The following is a 26,455-nucleotide window of genomic DNA, read 5'->3' as shown; positions in this document are numbered from 1 at the left end:
GAAATATTGGAAAGTCACAATGGACACGCTTAAAATTTTCAATTTTTTAGACAGAATCTTCTTAGACAGTACATATCCACACAACCACACCAAAACTCCACCCTTACCAAAAAAACCTGGCTTTGATACCACTGTTAGGAATTTGGACCTCTCAATTTTACCCCACTAGGATCTATTCTTTGCAGGAATAATAAGAAAATAGATTAACAATAATAACATAAAACTTTATCCAGAAAACTCCTCAATTGGAGAAAAACTACAAGACTAGAGAAGAAAATTTACTATGTAAAAAATTGTTACAATCACACAATTTTTTCCTCATCCCAAATACACCCACAAAGTTTTTCCCACTAGTAAAACTTTAACTAACACATCTTCCCATTTTACAAAAAAAAAAAGGACAATAGATGAATTTAACTAGAGTCAAAAGTTACTAAATAAGTATTTGATTGGTACACTTTATAAAGGAGGATTAACCTCCTTTTATAGGCCTTGCTCTTCCTTCACTCTCAACCCATGTGGGACAAAAGTAAAGGAACAAAACCCAACATCTAAAAACATTCATTCGTGATACCGTACAATTTTCTAATAAAACAATCATGAATAAGACAAAAACACCCTAAGACCTTTTGTCGTTTTGTCAATGTTGTCTTCTTCGTCCATGGCCACCGCAAGTTTTTCCTCTCACTCCACATCCCTCCCTAAAACCCACAACAAATTCGCTCTTCACCAAACCTCGTTTCCCCCAATCTTACATCTCAAACTCGCCCCAAAACCTCTCTATTGGGGATCTCGGTCAAGCCCTCACACACTAAGGAGTCTATCATCTTCTTATTGCTCCTTGATTGACCGAATGGACTCCTATGCTTGATCTTGATCAAGTTTAGCCTAATATGGAAGCTTTGTTGAATGGTGACTAGTGCTTAAGGGTGAGAATAATGGTGGTGTATGGGCTATGGAGATCTCAAGTATGCTGATAATGGGTCACGACAAGGTCTCTCTTGAGTGTTAGGCGCCACTTGAATGATTTAGGGTTGGAAGATGGGTGAATGAGACTAGGGTTAGATGTATGTTTCGGCCAAGGGTAGTGATGGGATTCGGCTAGGGCTTAGGTGGATGGTGATCTCCTAAATTATTGGGATTGGAATTTGAATTCCAATTTGGAATGGGTTGGCCGAATATAAGGATAAAGGATATGGTTGGATTTGATTTGGTTGTGAATGAGATTTGATTGAGTCAATTAAGGGATAATGACTAATTAAATAACATATAGAAAGATAAGGTGGGGGTCATATGGGAAGTAGGGTTTCGATCAAGCCAATTAAGCTACGGCCGAATGGCTCAATATGGTAATTAGGGTTGTGATTGATGGTCAGCTATGGAAAGTGGTGTGGGTGTGTATGGAAGGTGGTGAGGCTAGGGTTGGCTAAATGGTGTGTTTAGCAAATAGAAAACTTCAAGAAACTTCAATGAAAACTTATGAACATACAAGAAAATACATGAACACAAGAAGAACTTGAAGAATTTCAATAACAAATCCGAAAAGCACAATGCCCCTCCAATCAACAACACTCCACAACAATAACAAATATAAACTCCAAAGAACAAAAGATAACCAATCAACATTGATTCACGAATTGCACAAAAATTGAAAGTAAACCTCAAATGATAAATAAAGATAAATAAAATCACACATATTCACAAATTACAAGATGTGATCCTTCTCCTTGGGGATTCACTAATTACACCCCAATAAACTCAAGTGCTAAGCACCAAATAGAGAATACTAGGCACAATGGCCAGCCACAGAAGGCATTATGTCAAATGTTCAAAAGATGCAAATGAAATGATTAAGGGTCCTATTTATAAAGCTTACAAATTAGAAATTTCCAAAAGGTCCCTAGCAAATTATTGATTTAAATAATTAAAGCAAATAAATAAAACAAACAAAATGGATAAAATGCCCTATGGTGGCTGTGGCATGCAAAGCCCATGATGGGCAAAGATGGTGCATAGCCCACGGCTGGACTAGTGAATAGTGAATTTGACTTGGAGAATATTGTATCAGCTACAAGAATAGCGGGCAAGAAGGTTAATATTTTGCTACGGATTAAATCAGACGTGGACTCTCAGGTATGTTGTAGCCAGATTATTCTTCATATTTTTTTGGTCATTTTCTACGTCGAACTTCTATTGTAAGTAAAGAGAACACGAACACCTTTTATAGACTTGAAATTGACTACATTAAAATCTTTGCCAATTGACTGGTTCATTTAGGACCTCAGCGAATTCCATACATTAGATGGTCGTTTGCACCTTGGGAACACTTTGGGTTTCAGAAGTTTGAATCAGTCCTTAGTCCACCACTTATTCTTGAAATAATTATCTCTTATAGGAGTGACCTTGATGCATTTGATTTGAAACGTGTTTTATTTTCCGTTTGCTTCATACTTAGTCATCTATACTATTGAAGCAAGGTAGTACATACTAATGAGTATGAGTAATTCCCGAAGTTGGATCTTTCATAATTGTCTCCCTTGTTAATTCTTTGCCACGTGTTTCTACTTCCAGCTCGCTGAGAGCCATGCACACCAGGCTTCCATGGACATCTGAGATATTACTGTTTTGATCATCTTGTTTAAACTGCCACAGATGTTGGGCTGATGAAGAACCTTCTGATGATAGAACTTTTTGTTGGGTTGTTGATTCCTTCCCTTTACCCGGTATCAACCGAAATAAAATTTTTGTTTCTGCAATATTTTCATTTTTATACTTAGACAATTTTTGCTCGAAAATAGACCGTCTACTAGCTTGACTTTCTGCACGCATCCATGGCCCATAATTTGATACTTCCATTTTTATTTGAAAAGAGGGACACACCTGTTGAAGATGACCAAGGCATCCACAACAATAACAAAACCCTGATACTCTTTCATATTTTAAAGTAACTCATGTAGCTGGTCTACGTTTACGCATCAGAGGGAAGCCTTCAGGCAGCGGTTTCTCCACATTAATTTTTACTTGTATGCGCATGTACAGACAAAACAAAATACCAGGATTTACTGCCTTTTCAATTTGAGTGAGGTTTCCAATCTTTGAACCAATTTTTGCTACATTATTATTTGTCATATATTTCAGAGGAAGACCGTGTATCTGCACCCAAAAGGCAAACATCTTTGTATTCACTTCAATAAAGCTTAAACCAGGTGGCCAGCTAACAACGACCGTATGAAAACCTTTTATATTCCATGGTCTTTGTTCTAAGACCCTTTGCTTTTCCTGCTCAAATGAGAAAGTGAAAAGAAACATATTGATGTCCAAATCTTCTATGTTAAGCCCAAGCGAAAAGCTTCATGCTGACTTTATAGTTGCATGAAGAGCAGGTTTACTAAGCGGCCTTGATGAGATGATTCTTCCAACTAGAACATGGGCCGATAGCTGCAAAGCTACATCAGTTTCATGTTCAAGATTTAATTCGCTCCAATTTATACGGTTGGTCTTGTTTGATGCTTCATCTACTAAGCAAATAATACAGGATGCAGAAATGATCCAGTCCTTTGAGATAAATAAAGTTGATCCAACGACATACAAGGCGCCTCCATTTTTTAAAAACAGATAAGGTCCTTTAAAGCCTATCAATACAAAGAAATGTACAAAAGCCTTTTTCAACAAATATTATCTCAATTCGAGAATTTACAAAGCCCAAACAAAAGCTCCACGGTCTCTTTGCTAGTGAGCCCCTTAGGAAGCTCAATTTTGCTCACTTCGACCCAACACAGAAGCCACATGCTTTAATGTCATAGCTTCCAGACCAGCCCACCCGCTTAGCAACCCAACAGAGGTCAACAAATCTCCAGATATCTTCAACTTGTCATATCAAACCAGTCAATTTCAAGATAAAACACAAACAAGCAATCCATTCCATCAGCTAGCTCACGTCGTTTCTAAAAAAATTATCCAAAACCCTTCATCTTCAAACCAGTTTATCGAAACCCAGCCGTCTGTGTTCCTATCAGCACACAAACTCTCATTCACTGAAAGTTTCAAACCCATAACCCCTCCTCCCCAAGCTAGGATTAACTCAGAGAAAACTCTAGTCAGGAAGGATTTCACTACTGTGGGAGAAGGAGAAGACTTGGAGGATGGAGCTGATCACAACATATTTGCATCAGAAGCGATTCCTGGAGAAAGAAGAGACAAAATGGTATGCAAAAGGTCAAAAAGGCTTCGATTTACTCCGTACTAGAGAGATGAACTGAAAACGGGTAACATACAACTTTCCCAAAATGTTTCATTTGATGATGAGGCTGCCGTGGTAGGGCCAAAACTGCCACCAGGGAAAAAAATGAAAATCTTATATTGGAATTGCAGGGGCCTTGCCCGACCCAGTGCAATTAGAAGTTTAAAGGGCATAATCAGGAACCAAAAGCCTGATTTAGTCTTCTTGATGGAGACGATTTTGTGTAGATCGGATGTGTATAATATAGTACGTAGATTAGGTTTCTCTACTGTAAATCATGTATATGCTCCTTCCAATGATAAATGGGGGGGCCTTTTGGTAATATGGGTGGATGGACTTGATGTGAAACCAGTTTATGTTCATTGTAATATAATCACCATGCTTATGTATTCGGATCCTGTACACACACCTTGGTTGATTAATTTTGTTTATTCATCTGCTCAAAATAGTAAAAAATAAGCTTTTTGGAACAGATTAACGGTAAATGGATCAAACTTTGAAGGACCTAGAATTGATATAGGGGACTTTAATTTTATTCTAAGCCAAAATGAGAAATTTGGAGGTCGCCCTTTTGCTAGTTCCTCTAGTCACTATGGTCTAATGGAGTACATGAATAAAAGTGGCATGATTGATCTAGGATATCATGGACCCAAATATACCTAGACAAATAATAGGAAAGGTACAAGAGACATCAGAGAAATTTTGGATAGAGGTCTTGCAAATCATCAATGGTTGACTTTGTTCCCAAATTCTTCCCTCCAGCATCTCCCTTTAAGTGCATCTGATCATTCTCCTATTGTGCTCAACACAAGGGAAAGGAGGCCTCAGTTCAAATTTCAAATTTGAAGAATTTTGGACTAGGGATCACACTAGTCAAATGATTGTCCAAAATGCTTGGAATAGTCATTTCATTGGGAATCCGAGCTACATCTTGCTTAAAAAACTCAAAATGGTTCAACATGCTTTGAAAAGCTGGAATAGGACTCACTTTGGGCACATTCAATCCTCAATTAGTGAAACCAACAAAGCCCTTTTGGATATCCAAGAAAAAGATCCAGATCCCTTTACTATGGCAATAGAGGAAGATCTTAAAGCAAAACTGAATGAATTACTCAAAAGAGAAGAGATCCATTGGAAACAAAAATCTAGAGTACAATGGTTAACCACCACGGACCTGAACACCAAATTATTTCACCTTTCAACCACTGTGAGAAGACGTTGAAATACCATTGACTGTCTAAAACTTAGTCAAAACAATTGGACTGAGGATCCGAATGTCATTCAAAATTCTTTCTTGGATCATTTCAAAGTTGTGTATACAACCTCTAATCCAATTTCAAGTCCTGATCTTGAGTCTCTCTTTCCTGAAAAAGTCATTGAACAAGAAAATATGTTCCTTTGTGAAATCCCTTCCGAGGATGAGATACTCAAAACTCTTCGTCAGACCCCTTCCAAAAAAGCTCCTAGACCAGATGGTTATACTGGTCTCTTTTATAAGCATTATTGAGAAATTGTTAAAGATGATTTTATCAAAGCGGTTCGCAATTTCTTTATGAGTGGCAAACTTCTTAAAGAAGTTAATCATACTCACATTGCTCTTATACCAAAGACAAATAGTCTCAACAATGTCCACCAATTTAAGCCTATTAGTCTTTCAAATGTATGCTATAAAGTGATAGCAAAAATATTGGCGAACATGCTAAAGAAAATTCTTCCAAAAATCATCTCACATTTTTCAAACTGCTTTTGTTACTGGTAGAACAATTTAGGAAAACACAATTCTAGCTCAGGAGATCTTCCATTTCTTGAAAAGGAAAAAAGGAAACAATGGAAGTATGACAATTAAGATAGATATGGAAAAGGCATTTGATTTCATGGAATGTGGTTTTATTATTAGAATAATGGAAAGCCTTGGGTTTAATGGAGTTTGGGTCAATTAGATAAAAGAATGTATCACTACGGTATCCTATTCTGTCATTTTCAATGGCACTCCAAAAGGTTTTATAAAACCTAGTAGGGGCCTGAGGCAAGGCGATCCTCTATCGCCTTTCCTATTTATTCTAGGGACCGAAGTGCTCTCTCGACTCATTGCCTAAGAAGAAAATTGTGGGAACATTAAAGACATCTCTATTAGCAGAAACAATCTCCCTATCTCGCATCTTCTCTTTGTTGATGACCTCATCCTTTTTGGAATTGCAAGTTAGTCCAATGCAAATAGTTTCAAAAATTGTCTTGAGACATACTCTTCTTGGTCTAGTCAAAAAGTCCATGTCAGTAAATCATCAATAAAGTTTAGTGACAATATAGTTCTTCGCAAAAAACAATGTGTAAAATCTATTTTTGATCTAAAGAATGCTTCTCCAAACATCAAATACTTAGGTCTACCCTTATCACTCAATGGGTGGAAAAAAATCCACTTCCAAGAAATTCAACAAAATTTTTTTCAAAAATTAGAGGGTTGGAAAGCAAAATTACTCTCTCAAGCCGGACGCACCACCCTTATTAAAGCTGTTGCTAGTGCTATGCCCTCTTACATTATGTCAACAATTACCATTCCAAGAGGTATAGCTAGCAATTTAGATCGTGCCTTCATGAGATTTTGGTGGGGTTTTCCTGATGGAAAATCTCATAATCTCACACTCAAATCCTAGAATTCTATTTGTAGATCAAAATATATGGGTGGTCTGGCTATCAGAAGGATATCTGATTTTAATCAAGTTTTACTCACAAAAATTGGTTGGAAGATACTTATAGGAGAAAATGCCATCTGGCGAAAATTTCATATTGGAAAGTATCTAAACAAATCATCCTTCTTCAATACAAATCAAAAGCCTACTAACTCATGAATTTGGAAGGGTATCCTCAAACAAAAGGAATTCCTAAAAAAAGGGCTTTGTTACCAAATAAACAATGGGGTTGATACCAGGGTTTGGATTGATCCTTGGATTCCAAACAACTTAAATTTTAAACCAACTCCAAAGGACACAAATGTTCCAATAGATCTTTCTCTTCGAGTATCGGAATTAACAATGGAAGAACCTAGAAGATGGAACACCATCCTACTACAAGCCCTCTTCCAACAAAATACTATTGGAGAGATTGAAAAGATTCCTCTTGCTCAATATGACTTTCAAAATATTCTTGATAAACCTGTCTAGATTCATCATAAATCTGGTGTGTTTAGTGTTAAATCAGCCTATGCTAACATTAGCATTTCCCACATTCAGGATAGAATAGATAATAATAATACTCAAGAAGAAATGTGGAAAAAATTGTGGAAGTTAAAGATTCAGGATAGGCTTAAGTTATTATGTTGGAAAATCTTAAACAACATCATCCCAACACGACACAGAATAAAGAATTTAGTCCGAATGAATCCTGAAGATATTGAATGTCCGGTTTGTAACATAGGAGAAGAAACCCAATCTCACCTCTTTTTGAATTGTAGTTTCACAAGAATTTTGTGGCGACACTCTCCCTGGCCATTGAATATTTCCTATTATGCCCAAGATTACACAAACAAGTGGATTAAGTGTATTCTGAACCCAGTTAATGTAACAGCCCGCTAGAAATTCAATTGTGAAATTTCTGTTAACTTTAAGAACCTCGTGGAAACCCCATAAGTTTTCACGAATCCATTAATCATATAGGTTTTTGTCTAATTACATAGTTAGTGTTATTATTTACTATGGTATCAGAAGTGTGTTTTTGATTATTGGAGATAGTTAGAAGTGTCAAAATGTATTATGGTTTGTGCCATTAGACTCGGAGGGTTATTTAAAGTCTTATGGCGCAATAACATTTTTTCATATTTTCGGTCAAAACGTCTGTTTAAAACTGTAGATATTATTGGATAAAAAGAAATATCTTGAGGTAATTTTCATGAATATTATTGGGTAAAAATATTTTGAGTTGATTTTTATAGATATTATTAGATAAAATATTATGAGATAATCTTTTATAGATATTTTGGGTAGGAGAAAACTACACTTAACTCTCAACTCCAGCCTCATCTCTTCCATATCTCATCCATAGTTATCTCCAGCCACCTCTCCCCACGAAATTATCTAATTACACCTTCCAATAAAAGATTATCAAACACTCTCTCTCGGACAGCTTTTAGGAGGTCTTTTGCACGCCCATTTCGAAGCTGTTGTAAGTGTTTTATCATAAAGTCTCCTTCATATAAGTTGTTCCTTTTTGAGTCTAGTTTACATGGATATCTTATTTGCCCCATTTGAAGATCATTTGGTCAGTCAAATATTGTATAAACTATAGAAAGGTCATTCTGGGAGATAAACTGGAGAATATGTTATAGTTTGGAGTTTTTGACCAAGCTAATGGATAGATATTGGTCCGAAATTTTTATGGAGTATTGTTAACATGTATATGTGACTATTGGTTGAGGATTTTTGCATGATTAAAGGTTTTGATGAAAGATTTACTTAGATTTAGAAACTTAGAAACTGGAAGAAGAAAAACAGTTTCTGTTTTGAGAAAGTTTAACTCTTTGGTGGTCTAAACCTATTCTAATGACTTTAATAATTTTATTGGAGGATCCTAAGTATCTTATATACATGTTATATTATTATTTTGAAGATATTTGATGTTAGTTTCAAAGATATGAAATTTTATGCAAAGAGATATTCAAACAAGCCAAAGTGTGGATATTCTTGGCTAAATTTATGTTTTGGTTAATTTCTAACCATGTGATCTTGAATTAGAAGCTTATATATGTTTTAGAACATCTTTTTAAACCATGTGATGGTTTGGTTTGAAGATCATATATTTATAAGTCATAGATCAAGATATTTATCAAAACTAGTTGAGGAAAAAGTTTCTGTTTTTGGATTAAGTGTAAAACCAAAAACTCCAAATGTTATTTTGTGATTTTGGTGACTTTGGTTTGATGATTTAAAGCATGGTTGATGTTAGGACGATATTATGAATATGTTAGAAGTAAGATTTGATTTTTTGAAACTCTTGGAGATGTTTTGATTTAATGTCAAAACTTGTGATTCAAGTGCTTGGATCTTTTTACAAAAAAAGTTTGGTGTTGATTATTAGCTTTTTCTAAATGGATGTTTTAAGTATGGTTTTGAACTTAGGATTGGAAGATGTTTGTTGCAAAATTTTGGTTTAAGCATGAGTTTTGAAGTTGGAAGGAATTGCAACAAAAATAAAGGGAAATGGCCTATGGATGTTTCAACCATAGTGTGTTCTTCATAGTTGTGTTTTGTTTTAAATTTTTCTGAGTTGATATTTAAGTTTAGGATAAAATTTACATGAGGAATGTAAATTTTAGAAACTTTTAGAGTTAGTATGCAAAATCCTTAAGTTATGGGTAAAACAGTCATTTTTCCACATGTAGAGAGTAAAATAAAAATTTTACTCTTTAAGTTAGTATTTTCCATATTTCAAATTATTAGTGATTTAGTTCTAACTTTTAGAATTACTAATTACAGTTCCTCGTGATCACACTTGAAGTTTTATAAGAAACGCGGAGATCGAGGTAAGTTAGCTTTTAACTTACTAGCAGTCTACTGTGTATGTGTGCTAAGTAAAGGAACTACAGTGTATGTATGTTTGTTATCATATATGTCATGCCATGCCAAGTTATCACGTAATTGTCTATTATACAGAATTTATTCTGTCATAAATTTTTATCTGTTACATAATATATTCTGTTATGTATTAATGTACCTTACAAGTACGTCATGCTAAGTATGTCATCTATTACATGTATGTCAAGTCATGTAATATTCATTGTTGCAAGTATGTCATGTTAAATATGTTGTTTATTATATGTTATGCCATGTTACGAAATGTTTCTCTCTCAAGTTGGTCATGTATTTCAAGTTATGTTCAAGTCAACTTTATGTAGAATACATGGGGCCACAACAACTGTGGAGTATGTATTTTTAATGTTAAGTCAAGTTTGTGTAGAATACATGGGGCCACAACAACTGTGGAGTATGTATTTACACGTACAATACATGGGGCCACAACAACTGTGGAGTATGTATTTTTAATGTTAAGTCAAGTTTGTGTAGAATACATGGGGCCACAACAACTGTGGAGTATGTATTTACACGTAGAATACATGGGGCCACAACAACTGTGGAGTATGTATTTTTAATGTTAAGTCAAGTTTGTGTAGAATACATGGGGCCACAACAACTGTGGAGTATGTATTTACACGTACAATACATGGGGCCACAACAACTGTGGAGTATGTATTTACACGTAGAATACATGGGGCCACAACAACTATGGAGTATGTATTTTTCATGTTAATTCAAGTTTCAGAGCAAGTTCATGCTAAGTCAAGTTTCAGATCAAATTCATGTCAAGTCAAGTTTAGTTCATGATTCAATTTAAGCTATGTCAATTATGCTATATTGTACGCTAAGTTATACTTTAATTACTTATGAATTTGATTATGCATTTATGCTTTTACTGTCATACATGCATCATTAGTCTGTATGGAAGTTTTTTGTTAACTTGCTGAGATTTGTAATCAAATCTCACTGTGGTAGTCCCAACTACTATTCCCCCCGAATGGTAGATCTTGTTACAGGACCTGAAGGAAGATCAGGAGCTGACCAACTAGATACAGTCGACTGAACGACGGTGCGTCGTTAAGGTTAATATAGTAGTTAAATTACTACTTGTACGATGGAGTTGCATCTCCAGTACTTTTAGATCATAACTATTTTGGAATAGTTCTGTGATCTTAGTTATTCAATGTATCTTTATATATGAAGTATATTTTAAGTATTTGGGATATTTTAATTTGGTGCATAGTATTGCTAAAGAAAAAAATTATCCGCTGCGAATATTGCATAATGTTAGATGCATGTTAGGATTATTGCATCTTATATGTCATGAACGGGGGCAGGTAACCTTGTGTTGCATGTCTCGACGCTTCAAATGTCCGTCCAATCCCAAACGGAATTTGGGGGCGTCACAGTTAACACAATAGGAATTCCAAAAGAAGATGAACATCACTTCCAGATTTTTGCTGTTTTGGCTATGGATAGTATATGGTTCCTTAGAAACAAGGTCCTTCATGAAGTTTTAAATCCTGATTTACCTGAATTTGTTTCTTCCACCAAAAGAATATTTAAAGAACATTGTGATGCTTGAGGCAATAATCAAATTAATCCCAGCAATTCATTAGAGCCTCTCCCGGTGGATCATTGCATTCTTACCTTTGGTGTTGCGATCAGAAAAAAAGAAAGTACATTAGCAGCTATCTGTAGAGCACCAGATGGTTCCATTATCTTTGTGATTACAAAGCACATTTGCAACACAAATCCTAATCAGGGTGAGGCTATAACAATGCTAATAGGAATCCAAGAAGCAAAGGAGCGCCAAATTCAGAAATTATTGATTGCAAGAGACTCACTAAACACATTAAAAGCTGTCAAAGATCAGAAGTATATCCCAGATTGGACTGCACAACCAATCATTCAAGATATGAAGGTTGCTCTAAAAGGATTTCAAAATTGGGAGCTTAGGAAAATACATCGAAATGAAAATCGATATGCGCATTCTATTGCGTAGTGGGCTGCCTTCAAGTTTATATTTGAAAACATTTCCTTCATTGTAATCCCTCCATCCTTGTTAGATTTTCATAGTGGGAAAGACCCAACTGTGATGTTTTAGTTTGTAAATGTTGTCTATACAAATACTTTCATATTTCTAATAGTAGATGAAGTTGTTTTTTATTTATTTATTTATTTTTTTTTAAAAAGGCAGTATATACTAATCACCACTGTTAAGGAAATCACCTTGGCAAGGCATGTCCCAGCAGAAACCTTTTTCACTAAAGAAAAACTGTCCACTGTAAAAGCAGACCACGACCCAGCCAAATCAAAAAGTGTCTCCACTAATACCACGGCCTGCAGAGCAGAGGACTCCACCAACATCGTGGCATGCTGAACAAATGACAGCAAGGCTTTTCAGAAGATCAATAGAGTATCCCCTGTACAGAAACCATTTCTAATAGGACAAGTGTCCATCAATCCTGAGCTCATGGAAAATTGTTAGCTATTGTAGCTATCTATAAAAGCATTGCAAAGTCACGGCAGACCGAAGTGGAAAAACAGATGGTTCAATAGAAAAGTTTTCTTTCAAACATTCTACCAAAGCACTTGATATACATCTTGAGCAAATATCTCATTAACCACTACTCTTTTGTCTGAACTACCGCAATTGCACCACCTCACTCTGTCGGTTCCACATTTTTTTCACAATGGTCTACTTTGTTTGTACTGAACTTTATGTTAGTGACGTGTCTATTCTTTTCAAGGTCCATCCTTAAAACAATTTAACTTATGAAGGAAACTCTCATGTATTGGATGTCACAACATTACATATATATAAGCTATTTACATTGTAGCTGTCAGTATAAATATGAAAAGTTGTCTATCCTAAGATCATGCACTGAATATACGTAAGTGGTGCATGATTACAGGGATGCTAGAAAAGCAATTGTAGCCGCTGTCCAGCAATGGTTAAGGCCGAGAGGTGCGTTGCACGCTGTCATGAGATATATCCTTATTACGCCCCTTCAAGCACAACGTGGAGGAACAAACATTGAGCCTGTCTCGTAGGAAAGAGAACCGAGTGGAAACAAGTGGTTTGGTTAGCCCATCAGCTAACTGGTCTTTACTAGAAATGAACTTGACGTCAAGTGATTTTTGTTGAACCTTTTCTCGCACAAAATGATAATCAATTTCGACATGCTTAGTACGTGCATGGAAGACGGGGTTGGCAGTGAGATAGGTGTCGCCGATGTTGTCACACCATAGAACCGGTTGCTGTGGAAGAAAGACACCTAGCTCTCGGAGCAATGAAATAAGCCAAAGAGATTTAGTCGTGGCATGGGCGATGGCTCGATATTCGGCTTCGGTGCTGGAACGAGCGACTGTCGGTTGCTTTTTGGAATTCCAGGATATAAGATTGTGACCCAAGAAGATGCAAAATCCAGATGTAGATTTACAATCGTCAGAACAGCCCGCCCAGTCGGCGTCCGAGTAGATGGATAGTAGGGTTGAAGTAGTCGGACGAATTAACAAGCCAAAATCAACTGTAAATTTGAGGTACCTCAAAATTCGCTTGACTGCTGTCCAGTGCTCTTCGGTTGGGTTGTGCATGATCTAACAAGTTTTGTTCACTGCAAAGGAAATGTCCGGACGTGTTAGCGACAAATATTGTAGCGCACCAACTACACTCCGATATAGGGAGGGATCAGAGCAAGGAGAACTAGAAAGTAACGACAACTTCTGAGAGGAGTTCATAGGCGAGGAAATGAGCTTGGCTTCATGAATATTTGTTCAGTGCAACAAGTTGGTAATGTAACGGCTTTGAGACAAAATAAGTCCATCGACAACAAGCAGAGCTTCTATTCCCAGGAAGTAGCTTAATCCTCCAACATCTTTTACTGCAAATTCAAGGCTGAGAGCAGAAATAAGAGCGTTAATTGCAGAGGGACTAGAGCCAGTAATTAAGATGTCATCGACGTAAACCAACACAAATGTAGTGACTGAGCCATGCCGAGAAATAAAGAGAGAGTTTTCCGAGGCAGAGTTCTGAAAACCAAGAGTGCAGAGATGGTCATGATGTCGAGAATACCAGGCCCTTGGAGCTTGTTTCAGCCCATAGAGGGCTTTGTGGAGTCGGTAAACGTGATGAGGAAAGCTGGGATGAATGTAGTCGTGAGATTGGCTCATGTAAACTTCTTCAGATAAAGTCCTATGAAGGAATGCATTTTGAATATCAATCTGTCGGATGGACCAGTTTTGAGAGACAGCAATGGTGAGGACCAACCGGATGGTAGTGGGTTTAACCACTGGGCTGAAGGTATAGGCAAAATCAATGCCTTGTTGCTGATGATATCCCTTGGCGACTAACCGAGCTTTACGCTGTTTGAGAGTTCCATCGGATTTATGTTTGGTTTTGAAAACCCACATAGAGCCGACGACATTCATTCCAGGTTGCACGGGTACAAGAGACCAGGTGCCTTGTTTCATTAGAGTTGAAAATTCAGCATCCATGGCAACACGCCACTCACGAAATTTGCATGCCCCGGAGTAGCACGTGGGTGCTTTAGGAACAAAGCCAAAAGTGAGAAAAGCCCGAGGAAGAGGATACCGAATCGTGCCATCTGTAGGGACTTTAGCTTTGACAATATTATTCTGAGCTCGAGTCCTCATGGGGTGAGTACGAAGTGGAGGGAGTTCTTTGGCAGCAGCACTATCAGATGGCAGGGGAGAGGCAGAGGAGGGCTATAGGAAGTCGGTAGGAGGAGTGGAGAGTCTAGACGGTGTTGATTCAGATGGGAGTGACGGAAGGGATTCGGTTGAAGGAGAGGACGCATGAAGGGAAGCAGTCTGAGATAAGAGTGCGTCTTTGTCGGTTGGAGGGAAGATGAAAGGGAGAAGAGAGGTTGTAGAGTGAGGTGCAGACGAAGCGGCAGGCGATGGAGGAGGAGTACGAAACGGAAAAGAAGCTTCGTCAAATATCACATGGCGAGAGACAAAAATGCGACCGGAAGTGAGATCAAGACATTTATAACCTTGATGAAGATTACTATAGCCAAGGAAAACACGGAGTTTAGATCAAAAATCAAGTTTGTGTTTGTTGAAAGGACAAAGGAAAGGAAAGCACGCACAACCGAAAATTTTGAAAGAGGAAAAATCGGGTGCTTGTTTATGTAATTTTTCATGTGGAGAAATTCCAAGAGGAGACGCGGGAAGACGATTAATAAGGTACGCGGCGGTAAGAAACGCATCATCCCAGTAGAGGTGAGGAACACTACTATGAGATAGAAGAGAAAGACCGGTTTCGACGATATAGCGATGTTTCCTTTCAACTGAGCCATTTTGTTCGGAAGTGTGTGGACAAGTCACGCGATGTTGAATTCCAACAGTGGCAAAAAAAGTATGTAAGGAGCGAAACTCACTGCCCCAATCCGTTTGGATAGATTTGATTTTGCAATTAAACTGACGTTCAACAAGCTTTTGAAAAGAAATAAAAATTTTCATGACATTGGATTTCTGAGAAATGGGAAAAAGCCATGTATATTTACTGAAATTATCAACAAATGAAACATAATATTTATTTCCATTTGATGATAAAATTGGGGAAGGACCCCATACATCAGAAAATATTAATTCAAGAGGCATTTGAGAAATAGACGTCGAAGGAGAAAAAGGAAGTCGATGACTTTTCCCTTGTTGACAAGCGGGGCAAACACTGGAATTTTTATTTGTTGAAACTGGGAGAGAAAATTTTGAGACGAGTTGACAAACGGTGGCGTATGAGGGATGTCCCATACGACAATGCCAGACGTCAAGAGGAGCACGCTGATAGTAATTGGTCTGAGGAGAGGAGTGTGAGGGGGTTGGAAAAGTGTATAAGCCATCTTTAGTGTTGCCGCGTAGAAGTGTTGTCCCCGTGGCTTCGTCCTTCACCAAAAAATAAGAGGAATGAAACTCAATAAACACGTTATTCTCGTCGGTGAATTACCATATAGAAAGGAGATTTTTCTTAATGGTAGGCACATGTAATAAATTGGATAAAGAGAAAGAACGAGTAGAAGTATCCAGAGTGGTAGAACCAATGTGTTGAATGTGCAAACCTGCCCCATCTCCTACTTGTATTTGATCATTGCCAACGTAAGGTTCAGCATGAAGGTTGAGATTTTGGAGATCATGTGTGAGATGATTTGTTGAGCCAGTGTCGGGGTACCAGTTTGTATCAGATGCAGAAGAAGGTGCAGTCAGATATGGTATCTGCAAAAGACCACCCAGTAGATACGCTATGAACTCTTGATCAAGCAGAGGTTGTCCAATGGCAGCTAAGGTATCTGCAAAAGACTTCATTTTCTGAAAATATTCAGAGATAGACTAATTACCTTTCTTAGTTGTTGCCATGAATTGATGAGTTTGGATAGCACGGACGGTTGAATGCGCAGTGAACATTTTCTCTAGTGACAACCACACTTCTCTGGAGGTGGTAAGGCCGACCATTTGAGCAAGGATGCCTTCAGACAAAGAAGACACCAAGGTGCTAAGTACTACTTGATCTTGAAGATACCAGGTGGTGAATTTTGGGTTTGGAATTTCTGCCGTCGTATTGAAAGAAGTGGTTGTTGTGGGATCGGGAATGGTTATAAGTGGTGGAGGATTAGATCCATCCACAAACCTGAAAAGCCATTGTCCACGCAGGTACGGGAGGACTTGAGTTTTCCATAAGAAATAATTGCCTTTGGTTAATTTCACTATCACTGAGCTTTGAATGTTTGCTGGGTTGACGGACAAGGGAGAAGAGCCGGCCATTAGGGGGGACATTGACAGAGGTCACAGATGACGCTCTGATACCATAAAACAATATAACTTATGAAGGAAACTCTCATGTATTGGATGTCACAACATTACATATATATATATAAGCTATTTACATTGTAGCTGTCAGTATAAATATGGAAAGTTGTCTATCCTAAGATCATGCATTGAATATACGTAAGTGGTGCATGATTACAGGGATGCTAGAAAAGCAATTGTAGCCGCTGTCATAGCAATGGTTAACGCCGAGAGGTGCGTTGCACGCTGTCATGAGATATAACCTTATTAATCCTTATGTTGCCAACTGGGAATAAAAACTCCAAATTTGGCATTAGAAATGAGAAATTGCTATGGTTCTTGGACGGTGTCAAGGCACATCCTAATGAGCTAAAGCTTGTGGGAGCGCATTGCCATCTTGGTTCCACCATCACGAAGGTATTTCAACTACATTGTGTTTGTCTCTATTTTCTCTCGTGTAATTGTGCTTTTTTTCTTTTGGTATAAGTTTTCCATAATTGAAGGTGATTTAGAACCTGCTGAAGTTGAGTCTGGGAAGAGTAACGCTCATGTATGATAGCTGTACATATTACTATTCACATGACGAAAACTCTTTATACAGTACAGTTTTTATTTGCGTGGCTTGGTTGTCTGTTGCTGTTTTGACTTGTCAGGGGCAGTTGCAGCAGAAATATAATATTGATCTTGGATTCATTCTCTGTTTCTTTTTCCTTTTTATTTATTTTTTTTGTTTTGTTTGTTGTGGGGTGGGGAGTCTGTCAAATTCAGATATCCTGCATTTGGTTTTTCTGTTTTTTTCAGTGCGTAAACATGTATTGTTCTTTCTATAATATCAGAAATTTCAGGTGGACATATTCAGGGATGCAACGGTACTTATGGTCAACTACATTGACCAGATCAGAGCTCAAGGATTCAAAATTGATTACTTAAATATTGGAGGTGGGCTTGGGATAGATTATTATCATTCTGGTGCTGTCCTCCCCACACCCAGAGATCTCATTGATACTGTGAGGATCATATCTCTCTATCCTTGTTTTCTTTCTTTTGTTAAGTATGAAAATTAAGTCTGCATTGTGAATAACTCCCTTGAAGAAAGTGAGAGTTCTTGGTGCATGGGTAGCATTTACTCCCCACCACGGACATGTTTCAGGCATCAAATGCTAATTTTTATCCTCAGAATTCTACATGGTTTAAGCTGCACACTAGACACTCGAAATTAGTTATCTTAGAATGATTAGTGCAGAAAGGTTTCTTACATTTGCACGTATTACAAGAATGTAGCGCACAGTTAGGCTTCGAAGGAAAAGGGATTTTAATTTTTACCACCATCATAATCATCTATGAGCCTTAGATCAATTTTTGTGATTTACATGAAAATCCAATACCTGGCAGAAATAATTTGATTTTGACATGAATGGTCCTTGGACCAAATGGCATCTCTTCTCCCCATAAACAAAGGGTGGAAGGTGGATCACTGGTTCCATCCTTTATGCATTGTAAGTTTGTTTACCTCTTAAAACAAACTTTTGATTTAATCATTTCTGTGCCATCAAAATCTTCTACATGTGATACAGAATGGTTTTTTTTAAAAGCCTCTCTCACTTGAGAAGGCGAACTCTCTTCATTACTTTTATTTCAGAGTCTGGGCAGGTATTTTTTGAAAAGAGTCCTCGCTGGTGTTAAAGTGGTTGACATGGTAAATATGGCTTTGTTTCCTAGCTAGTGTGTTGTAGTTACCATGAGAATTAGCAAAGTTCCTACTTTTATTTGTTTAAATTCTCTCTTAACATGCATTTTTAGAATCTTGGTTGTTGGTGCAGGTTCGTGACTTGGTCCTTTCGCGAAATCTTACTCTCATTATTTAGCCTGGGAGATCAGTGATTGCAAATACTTGCTGCATTGTTAATCGGGTAACTGGGGTTAAAACTAATGGAACAAAAAACTTCGTCGTGATCGATGGCAGCATGGCAGAACTTATCCGTCCTAGCCTCTATGGCGCTTATCATGTAAGTATTCAATTGTACTTAACTTCCCTCGGGGTCAATTGCCTTAACGTCGATTGGAGATGATGGACATCTCACTATAATCAGCTCAGTATCAGTTTGTTTGATTTTTTCTTAAATTTCAAGTGTGTTATCAAATGCGTTCGGTTTAGTGCTCGAAAAAAATAATTCAACACGCTGTACTTGATCCAAAAATCATAAAAGTGAGATTTTACCGATCAAAAAATAAAAACTTGATCCAAATATCGTGTTAGTCAGTAGCCATATCTCACAACTATATAACAGTGAAGTATTCAGTCTATTTGAAACTCAAATTGCTGATTCTGATCTATAATATTATGAAATAGATGTTCTTGTAGTTTTCCTCATTTCAAACTAATTTCACTAATCAGCATTGCTACATCCCACGTTCCTGTGCCTTCTTCTTCTTCTTCTTCTTAGTTTTTCTTATTTATTTATTATTATTATTTTTTTTATCAGACTTGTTTTTGCCTTTCTTATCACAATTGACTTGTAAATATCTGGTTGCAGCACATAGAGTTGGTTTCTCCTGCACCACCAGGTGTTGAGATGTCAACCTTTGATGTGGTGGGCCCTGTATGTGAGTCGGCAGATTTCCTGGGGAAGGATAGAGAACTTCCAACTCCGGCCAAGGTAGTGTCTAGGCTCCTGTTGGATTCTAATATCTATAATTTTGTTGCCTTTTTCTTATGGGTGCAAAGTTTGAATGTTCTTGTGCTGTACGTCAACCAAAAAACATGGGAATTCCATTTTACTTTCTCTGATTGAGTTTCACTTTGCAGGGAGCCGGTCTCGTTTTTCATGATGCAGGTGCTTATTGCATGAGCATGGCATCAACTTGAGAAGATGCGCCCTCCAGAGTACTGGGTATGAAGGAATTGACTTTATGCCGTCTGTTTCTTCTACCACACGTCTATTCTGTACAAAATGATACTGGAAAGTCTTGAGTGTTCCATCAATTAACTCTTGAGGTGGCTTTTGTTGAGTGCTGTGGAGTCTGGTCCACACCGTTCGAGCGGAGGCATTGGCCGCTCGAGCGAAGTCAGGCAGAGTCGAACGCTCGATGTTGGTTCGACAGTGAGCTCGAGCAGGAGGAGTTCCCTCGAGCGGAGGCATTGGCCGCTCGAGCGAAATCAGGCAGAGTCGAACGCTCGACGTCAGCTCGACAGTGGGCTCGAGCGGGATGCGGAAGGGAAGTTCGCTCGACGCTCGCTCGACACGCCGCTCGAGCGAACATACGATTTAGGGATTCCGCCGTTTGAACTATAAATCTGATTTTTGCCTCTTAAGTCTGTAACAGAGCAGCTACGAAAATACTGTGGATGAACAGTGTTGTGACCCATCTTGTAGTGTGATTCCTCAATAATAAAAATCCTCTGCAGCTCCCGTGGACGTAGGCAATTTGCCGAACCACGTACATCCTGTGTCGTGTGTGATTGCGTGTGTGATCGTTTTTTTCATTCGGTGTTATATTTCAATTCATTGTCATCGTTTTTCACAACAATTGGTATCAAGAGCCAAGGTTCGGGTCTGAGGAGAAACGATGGCTGGAGATGAATTGAAGGTATCGGGGATCGAGAAGTTTGATGGCACGGATTTTGGATACTGGAGGATGCAGATAGAGGACTACCTCTATGGGAAGAAACTCCATCTTCCACTATTGGGGCAGCAACCGGAAAAGATGGATGATGCTAGTTGGAATCTGTTGGATCGACAGGTTCTGGGGGTTATTCGATTAACCTTGTCGAGATCCGTTGCACACAACGTCATCAAGGAGAAGACGACGGCGGATCTCATGGCGGCTTTGTCAGGTATGTATGAAAAGCCGTCAGCGAATAACAAGGTACATCTGATGAAAAAGTTATTCAATTTGAAAATGGCAGATAGTACGTCTGTTGCACAACATCTGAATGATTTTAATACTATCACAAATCAATTGTCGTCTGTTGAAATTGAATTTGATGATGAGATACGTGCACTGATACTATTGGCTTCATTGCCAAATAGTTGGGAAGCCATGAGAATGGCTGTTAGTAATTCTGCTGGTAAAAATAAACTGAAGTATGATGATATTCGTGATTTGATTTTGGCTGAGGAGGTGCGCAGGAAAGATTCAGGCGAGACCTCGGGTTTGAGTTCAGCCCTGAATGTTGAATCTCGAGGGAGATCACATGACAGGAATTCAAACAGAGGAAGATCAAAATCAAAGTATAGGGGCAAGAGCAAGTCGAGGCCTGGTCAGCAGGCAACTTGCTGGAATTGTGGCAAAGCTGGTCACATAAAGAAAAACTGCAAAAACCCCAAGAAGACGGAGAATGATAGTGCTAATGTGGTAACTGAAGAAGTACAGGATGCACTATTGCTTGCAGTTCATAGTCCAGTTGATGACTGGATACTGGATTCAGGGGCTTCCTTCCATACATCTTCCCACCGGGAACTAATGAGGAATTATGTTGCAGGTGATTTTGGGAAGGTATATTTGGCTGATGGTGAGGCTTTGAACGTAGTGGGGATGGGAGACATTGACATTGCACTCCCTGGCAAGAACAAATGGACCTTGCAAAAGGTCAGGCACATTCCTGAGTTGAAGAAGAACCTCATTTCTGTTGGGCAGCTTGATGAGTGTGGTCATTCAGTGGTGTTCTCAGATAGCACCTGGAAGGTCACAAAAGGGGCATTGGTACTAGCTCGGGGTAAGAAAACTGGTACACTTTATATGACTACTGGTTTAATTGACACTATTGCTACTACCGTTGCAGAGAGCACAGCAGATTTGTGGCATTGTAGGCTTGGCCATATGAGTCAGAAGGGCATGACGGAACTTCTGTCTAGAGGCAAGCTACCAGAACTGAAGACAGTTGATCTCGGTATGTGTGAGAGTTGTGTTATGGGGAAGCAAAAGAAGGTCAGCTTCTTGAAAAGTGGCAGGACGCCAAAGACAGGAAGACTTGATCTTGTGCACACAGATGTGTGGGGTCCTTCTCCAGTTGCATCTCTTGGAGGTTCTCGCTACTATGTTACGTTCATTGATGACCATAGTAGAAAGGTATGGATTTATTTTTTGAAACATAAATCTGAAGTATTTGATGTTTTCAAAACTTGGAAAGCCATGGTTGAGACAGAGACATGCTTGAAACTGAAGTGTTTGAGGTCTGACAATGGTGGTGAGTATGTTGATGGCGGGTTCAAGGAGTACTGTGCAGCTCAGGGTATCAGAATGGAGAAGACCATTCCTGGGACACCACAGCAAAATGGAGTTGCTGAGCGTATGAACAGGACCATTAATGAGCGTGCTAGAAGCATGAGGTTGCACGCTGGACTACCACCCACTTTCTGGGCAGATGCAGTCAGCACTGCCGTTTATTTGATAAACAGAGGGCCATCAGTTCCACTGGATTGTGGATTGCCTGAGGAGGTTTGGAGCGGGAAAGAGGTTAAGTTTTCTCACCTTAAAACCTTTGGTTGTCTTTCTTATGTGCTTGTTGATTCTGATGCTCGCAGTAAGCTTGAGGCTAAGTCAAAGAAATGCTATTTCATTGGCTATGGAGACGAGGCATTTGGCTATCGTTTCTGGGATGATCAGGGTCGGAAAATCATAAGAAGCAGGAATGTAATTTTCAATGAGAAAATGATGTACAAGGATAAGTCGAGTACAGTTCCTGCAGTAGCTCCTCAGGAGTCCGAGTTTGTAGGATTGGATGACCTGCCAGAGGTCACAGTGCAGTGTAGAGATGAGAGTGACGGGGAGAGTGGGTCCAGTACACCCATTCCTATTATTCCGCAGGCAGTTTCAGAACCGTCTACTCCTACAGTTGCAGTTCGCAGGTCAGTTAGGACTATACGTCCCCCACAGCGCTTCTCACCTACTTTGAATTACATTCTGTTGACAGATAGTGGAGAACCGCAGAGTTATGAAGAAACCTTGCAAGATGAGAATTCTAGCAAGTGGGAGCTGGCCATGAAAGACGAGATGGATTCCTTGCTAGGGAATCAGACATGGGAGTTGACAGAACTTCCATCAGGGAAGAAGGCATTACACAACAAGTGGGTGTACCGGGTGAAAACTGAGCATGATGGCAGTAAGAGGTACAAGGCTAGACTTGTTGTAAAAGGCTTTCAGCAGAAGCAGGGTATTGACTACTCTGAGATCTTTTCTCCTGTGGTAAAGATCACAACTATCAGGATGGTACTGGCTATAGTTGCCACTGAAGATCTATTTCTTGAGCAGTTAGATGTGAAGACAGCTTTTCTTCATGGAGACCTTGAAGAAGACATCTACATGCACCAGCCTGAGGGGTTTGTGGTACAGGGAAAGGAAGGTTCAGTTTGCAGGCTGAAGAAGAGCTTGTATGGCCTGAAGCAAGCTCCTAGACAGTGGTACAAGAAATTTGACAACTTTATGCACAGTGCAGGGTATATTAGATGTCAGGCAGATCACTGTTGCTATGTCAGGCATTTTGACAATTCTTATATTATTTTGCTATTGTATGTGGATGACATGCTTATTGCAGGGGCTAGTATTGATGAGATCAATAATCTGAAGAAGCAGATGTCAGAGCACTTTGCAATGAAGGATTTGGGAGCTGCAAAGCAAATCCTTGGCATGAGAATTGTCAAAGACAGAGTCAGAGGTACGTTGAGACTCTCACAGGCTGAGTATGTGAAAAAATTACTCAGCAGGTTCAATATGGACAAGGCCAAACCAGTTGGCACACCCTTGGGAAGTCACTTCAGACTCAGCAAGAATCAGTCACCAGAGTCAGAGGAGGAACGAGATTACATGAGTAAGGTTCCTTATGCCTCAGCCATTGGTTCACTTATGTATGCTATGGTTTGTACAAGACCGGATATTGCCCATGCAGTGGGAGTTGTGAGTAGATACATGAGTAACCCAGGAAAGCAACATTGGGAAGCAGTGAAGTGGATTTTGAGGTACCTAAAGGGTTCCTCAGAAACCTGTTTATGTTTCTCTGGAGAGAGCTTGGAGGTGCAGGGCTATGTTGACGCTGATTTAGCTGGAGATATTGACAGTAGAAAGAGTACCACGGGCTTTGTTTATACACTTGGTGGTACTGCAGTGTCATGGGGTTCAAATTTACAGAAAACAGTTTCTTTGTCTACAACAGAAGCTGAGTATATTGCAGTGTCAGAGGCTGCAAAGGAGATGGTATGGCTACAAGGCTTCTTGGAAGAATTGGGTAAGAAGAATCAGAAAGGCACTCTCCACAGTGATAGTCAGAGTGCCATATTCCTTGCCAAGAATCCAGCATTCCATTCCAGGACCAAACACATTCAGATCAGGTATCACTCCATACGGTCATTGTTAGATGACGGACAGTTGTTACTTGAAAAGATATGTGGAAGCAAGAACCCTGCTGATATGTTGACAAAGGGTGTTACGCTTGAGAAACTGAAGTTGTGCGCAACTTCAGTTGGTCTTCTAGAATGAAGACAGGAGCAGTGAGTTGCAGAGGTGGAGGATATCATGTTTGAGGAAGACGGAGATACAGCGAGTGTACCAGTCTCCAAGTGGGAGAATTGTTGAGTGCTGTGGAGTCTGGTCCACACCGCTCGAGCGGAGGCATTGGCCGCTCGAGCGAAGTCAGGCAGAGTCGAACGCTCGATGTTGGCTCGACAGTGAGCTCGAGCAGGAGGAGTTCGCTCGAGCGGAGGCATTGGCCGCTCGAGCGAAATCAGGCAGAGTCGAACGCTCGACGTCAGCTCGACAGTGGGCTCGAGCGGGATGCGGAAGGGAAGTTCGCTCGACGCGCGCTCGACACGCCGCTCGAGCGAACATACGATTTAGGGATTCCGCCGTTTGAACTATAAATCTGATTTTTGCCTCTTAAGTCTGTAACAGAGCAGCTACGAAAACAATGTGGATGAACAGTGTTGTGACCCATCTTATAGTGTGATTCCTCAATAATAAAAATCCTCTGCAGCTCCCGTGGACGTAGGCAATTTGCCGAACCACGTACATCCTGTGTCGTGTGTGATTGCGTGTGTGATCGTTTTTTTCATTCGGTGTTATATTTCAATTCATTGTCATCGTTTTTCACAACAGGCTTCTACTGCTTTTAGTAACTTAAAATGTTCAGATTTTTTGCCTCAATGAACTCCCGTATTATAAATCTAATTTCCTGGAGAATCCCAGCTCTTCTTTTCTCTATTGACTGGTTACAAGATATTTTATTTCAACCCCTCCAACCCCCCCCCCCCCCCCCCCCCCCCCCCAAAAAAAAAAAAAAAAAAGAAAGACTCTAAAAGAGCTAACCATTGGGAATTGTATTTCTTGTTTGTAGGTTGAAGAAGATGGCTCGGTGGCCAAAATTCGGCATGGGAAAACATTTGAAGACCATATAAGATTCTTTGAAGGGCTTTGATCGACACCATTAGTTGTCTGTAGCTGCAGGTTAAGATAGCTTCCATTCTCCAAATGCATGGTTTACATTATTATTCCAAACTGGACGGGGAAATTTGTAAATTAGTTTTGCAGCTTTACATGATATTTTCATCAGTCTTATTTGATTGCAATGGTGGAGGCAAAGCCAGCCAGTAAAGCACCTTTAAGGGTCTCATCATCAGTGGATGTGAGCGTTATTTATGTTACGCCTTAAATATCTCCTTCTCTTTTTATATTCCTTTGTATGCCTTCATCAATTTTTATTTGTTTGGTACGAGAATACACACACACAGAGTACAGATAAATCAACTTTGACTTCACATCTTTTAAACGCACTTGTGAGTTGTGATAGCTTGCTTGTTTGTTCGTGGCCCATATCTATGGGTTTGATATGCAGGCGTTTTCAGATTTTTGTAAATCTTTCTTTTATTTACCCACAAACAATGGCATGGAATAATTATTGTTTGGGTGAGCCATTAACATGTAGCATGTGGAAACAAAATCTTGAGAAAGGCATGTTTCATTTTCTCTTAGAGTAATATCAGATACAATTTTAAAGTAAATTCTACGTAATCCTTCAAATAAGTGAAGCCACAATGAAAAAATTAATTTTTTTTCGCTTGAAATTTAGGTGCCCCTAACTATTTTCAAATGAATTACCATAAACAAACATGCTTTTCGAAATCCTAGCAATGCCTATAACTCGTTTGGATTTGAGTTGATGCAAAAGCCAGCAATGACCCAAAACACAAAAGTTCAATTAACTTTCTCCGAGGTATGTAATTGCCAGGCCACACTCTTTGTAAATTTAAGAAAAAAATTGTGAGGCTATGACAATTTCTTCAAGATTTGGAAAAGCTACCTTTGAATTATTACGAGTTCTGATGGCCTGCCGACAGTCACTTTAGTAGAAGAAATAATATTTATAAATATAGTGTCGCGTTTTTTTTTTCAAATAAGTAAAAATAAGATTTTGTGAATTTGATTTTATTTTAAAAAAAGTGTATAATATTTACACAACTCATAATTGTATATAACAGTATTAATTTGTATTGTGTTGGCTTTGCATGATTGGCTCAAAACATATTCTAATCCATCTCATTTAATAAATAAAAGACTTTGCAACCACTTTTCATGCTAATTTTGATTATACAGTTGAGATGAAATGAGATATTTTATTAAAATTTGAATAAAATATTATTATAATATTAGTTTTGTTAATTGAAGATTTGAAAAAGTTAAATTATTTATTATATTTTATATGAAAATTTAAAAAAATTATAATAATGAGATAAGATGAGATAGTTTAAATTTAAGTAAATAATTAAATTGTTAGTACAAGTGTACAACATTTTAAGAGAATCGTTCGATCATAACAAATGAACAGGAAAATGTAAGAAACAAAACATTACAC

At 38.7% G+C, this 26,455-nt stretch overlaps 1 pseudogene; it reads left to right on the top strand.

Moving 5' to 3' along the window:
- Positions 1 to 1,795: 1,795 nt before the first annotated feature.
- Positions 1,796 to 25,345, top strand: LOC122310036 (annotated as a pseudogene).
- Positions 25,346 to 26,455: the final 1,110 nt, after the last annotated feature.

Source organism: Carya illinoinensis, chromosome 5 (genome assembly GCF_018687715.1).
Source record: "Carya illinoinensis cultivar Pawnee chromosome 5, C.illinoinensisPawnee_v1, whole genome shotgun sequence".
Taxonomy (NCBI): Eukaryota; Viridiplantae; Streptophyta; class Magnoliopsida; order Fagales; family Juglandaceae; genus Carya; species Carya illinoinensis.
This window is presented reverse-complemented; position numbering and strand designations above follow the sequence as displayed.